A 4309-nucleotide genomic window follows, 5' to 3' on the forward strand; every position below is an offset into this window, starting at 1 on the left:
AAACTACTACAGTTATTCTTTATTATGAATATGAAATAAACTATATGAGAGTGTTAAAGGAAACGAAGAAAAGTTAATTACTAAATAATCAAGAAGTTATTGAATATCTGCTCTGGGCTGGACACAATTGTAGAAACCAAAATAAAGCAGTAAATAAAAATTCTCAACTTTTATTGAGCTTACATTCCATTGGAGAGATGAAGGATAAGTATGTAACAAATAAGTATATAAAATATATGTTGGTGATAAAAATTAAGAATACAAAGCAGGTAAAATGTTAGAGAGTGATGAGGGTCTGTGTTATATGTTTATTTAGGTTGGTTAAAAAGGCTTTTTGGATAAGGGACAATATGAACAAAAACCTGAGAGCAATGAGGGACTAAACCATATGGATATCTGGGGGAGGAGCTATCTAGTCAGATGGTAAGGCACATACAAATGTCCTGAGTTGGCAGTATGCTTTTCGCGTCTGGGGAATAGCATGGAGATTGTGGTGGCTGACCAAAAATGAATCAGGGAGAGGTGATTATATCAGAGAGTTAACCAAAAGTCATAGGATACATAAGGCCTTACAGGCAATGAATCCAGGTATGGGATTTGAAATTTATTCTGAGTAAAATATAAAAGGCTTATGTGCTTTTGAGCAGAGAGTGACATAATAGAAATTGAGTTTTAAGATTATCAGGCTGCAGTTGGCAATTAGTCCAAGAATGGAAATGAATTGAAACCCAGTGACCAATGAGAAGGTCCAATAAAATATCAGTAATCAAACGAGAGACTAAGTGACTTGGAGTAAGATGGTGAGAATTATTTACATTTCAGTTAACTTTTGAACAGTAGCTGAAAGGTACTCATTGGTAATGAATTGGACATAATGTTTGAGAGAAAGAAGGTAGTTAAGGATATTGCCAAGACTTTGGCCCAGTGCATTGAAGAAACAGAGTTGCAGTTAAACTGAGAAAAGAGGAATCTTAGGTTTTTTCCCCCCATTGGTATCAAGAACTTGTTTTGCCTTTATTTGCTTTGAGATTCTTTATAAGACTTTTTTTTTTAAGATTTTATTTCTTTATTTTTAGAGAGAAAAAGGGAGGGAGAAAGAGTGGGAGAGAACCAATGTGTGGTTGCCTTTTCTGTGCTCCACGCTGGGCGCCCAGGCCTCAACTCAAGCATGTGCCCTACATTGGGAATCAAACTGGCAACCCTCTCCCTCACAGGCCAGCGCTCAATCCACTGAGCCACGTCAGCCAGGGCTAGTTTGAGATTCTTAGGAGACAGCCTATTAGAGATGCTGAGTAGGTAGCTGTATATCAAGTCTAGAGTTCTTGGGACAAACTCAGTCTTGAGTTTTAAAATTGAGATGGTTTTCAATTGGTTTTAGTTGAGAGGAAATTAAGAGCAAATCATGAAGAAGAAGCCATGTGCGAGTGGTTTCGTGTTAGGATTTTCTCCAGTGCGGGGCATTTTTCAGCTAGGGCAGTCTTTTAACTGAAAACACTATTGTCTAAGCTACTTAAAGGCCCAAACCACATCTCATAATCTTTATGTAGCTAAGTTGCTATGTCCGAATAGTTAATTTCAAAAATAATGTTGCTAGTATTAGTGTTCAGAACACACCATACACAGTTTATATGCACTTAATTCATAATTTTGTTTGAATAAAAGGCTGATTAATATAAAAATAAAATGTTTTAATAATTAAATACATGTATTAAAAATTTTAATATAAAATGTAAATTAATCCAATATTTTTTATTTTCTGGATAATGCTTTTAATTTACTTTTTTTAAAGAAAGAGAATTTAAAAAGCTGTTAAAAATAAAAATGAGTGTCAACACACTGTTGAAATTGGATGAATAAATAAGCTTCTTTAAGAGATAAAAATACCATTTTCATATAAATTATATATTTAATAAACATAACTTTTATATCTTAATTTAAAAAGAACTAATGTCATCTGAAGAACATTCTTTAAGGTTATTTTGTCCCAACCAAGTCATTGGTTCTTACAGATTCAGGGGCTTTACTTACATTATTCCTACCATATTAAATAGTTTAATATAAACCATAAACTACAATAAAATTGAAATTTTAAAAACAAAATAAAAATTACTTTTTATAAATAATTTTGTTGCTCATAAAAATTCAATTAAATATTTTTTCCAAAATATCTTTAAAACTCAGTAAAAAAGTAATACATGTGAAGATTAAAACAAAGCCTATCACAAATTTTGTTTTCTCCAGTAAAATCAAAATATAATGTGAATACTACTCTTTTGTAGTTTATTTTAATCATTTTCTAATAAATATTAATAACATGAAATCCAGTTGAGCTGATTGTCTCAAGCCTGGAAAACTATAAAATCTAAAAAGGCTCCCCTACAAACTTTTGCAATACTATAAGCAGGACACATTTATGTTTGTATTTAAAGAACAGACATTTTCAAATACCCACTTTGTACCAGATGCTGCTCTAGACATTTCTTATTATTCCAACAGCCCCAAGATTGAGCTTGTGTGAGTTGTCACATCCACACTAGTGAACAGAAACAGTGCTTGGGTAACATTCATCAGGACTCAGGGAATTAAAAGATTTATGACGTGCAATAAGCCAGGAGGAAAAAGCATGAATCTTACAAGCTTCTGAGGAAAAACAAGTCTTTATAAAAGGAATTTTCCTTTCTCTAGCAAATCTATAGCTTAAGTTTGACTGAGAGGATTAACCCTGATATTTTCTTTAGAGGATTTTTTTTTTTCCCTGAGTGGGACTCCCGCATAGTGAGGTAGCAGTTTAAATTTAAAAAGATTAAATAACACAGGTGACTTCATTTCAACCTACTTAATTTCCTAGGATTCCTGGCCCTAATACTAGGCTGTTTTGTAAATGTACAATAATCTGAGATCATGGGAGGGTTTGAATCTATGTGTACAGCCAGCTGAGCAATAGAGTGAAAAAAAAGAAAAAGAAAAAAGACCAGAAGATCCAGACTTAAATCTTAATGCCATCATTAATTTTGATTAAGAGTTTGATAGAAACTCTTCCTTTTTCCAAATCTCAGTTTACCTATTTCTATATGAGGGGATTGATAATTATATTAGCCAGGACTCAGGAACTGAAGTAAAGGAAAATTTTAAAAGCAAGAAATTTGTCGGTGCACGTAACTGAAAAATCCAGAGTCATAACTAGCTCTAAGCATGGCTGCACCTAGGGGCTCAAATCTTGTTATCTGGCTCTGTTCCTACTCATCCCAGGGCTGTGCTTTCCTCATAGAGTTGGCTTTATTAGTAGTATTATTTTTGGCTCTAGGCTTTTATTTTTTCATTTAGCAGCTTTTAGAAAGAATTTTCTTTCTTAATAATTATAATAAAAGAATAGAGTTTCTTTGGCCACACTTGGCTTATATACTCTTCATTAAATTAGTCACTATTTATTAATTTATTAATTTATTTACTAATTATCATTTAAGCTTGACTATGGAATAGGTACTGATTTTAGGCATCTGTGATACAGTGACAAACTGACATAGAGAATGTATAAAAATAAATAAATCCTAAGCCTTCAGAGAGCATTTATTCAGTGGGACAATCCAACAATATGCTAACACATGGATAAATATGTTTTCTTTTTCCATTCTTGTCATGTTATAAGAAAGAAATAAAAATATAGCAGGACAAGGGGATAAAGAGTGATAGGCTTCTATTTTATATAGGATGATGAGACAAATATTTTTTGATAAGGTGATATGTACGATTTTTCTGGGGCAAAAGTGATGCTGGGAGAAAATCAATAAAGTCAATAAGCTTGTGGATATCAAGGAGCTCAGAGTGGTTGGACAGGATGATTTCGGAGGGCAGGAGTAAGGCATGAAGATGGGAAGGTAGCTAGTATCATTTTTTATTTTAAATTTGCTGGAGGAAGATTTAGGACAGTTGAGAGACAAGTGAACTGTCTTCAAAGAATCACTGCTGTTACCATTGGAAAGATAGGTTGTAGAATACAGTGCTAGAAACAGGCGATCTAATGGGAAATTATTCCACTGGTGTAAGTACTAGATGATTGTGGTTTGGATTATAGCAGCTGGTGAAGTGAAATGGTCAGATGGTAGATTCTCAATCACCCCTTGATGATTCCTTTCCTACTAGACTTCTCAAAATCTCAGAGGCTATGAACTGCTCTCTGGGTCCAGGCTCCCCATAGCACTTAATACCAACACTTTATAATTATAACACCATCACAATAAGGAGTAGCATAAACTTCTCAAGGTTATATTTATCAAGTTAACATTACTGGGTCACACTGAAAGGATAAATA

The sequence above is a fragment of the Pteronotus mesoamericanus genome, unplaced genomic scaffold (genome assembly GCF_021234165.1).
Source record: "Pteronotus mesoamericanus isolate MK-2021 breed Mesoamerican mustached bat unplaced genomic scaffold, CSHL_Meso_final contig_82, whole genome shotgun sequence".
In the NCBI taxonomy this organism is placed as follows: Eukaryota; Metazoa; Chordata; class Mammalia; order Chiroptera; family Mormoopidae; genus Pteronotus; species Pteronotus mesoamericanus.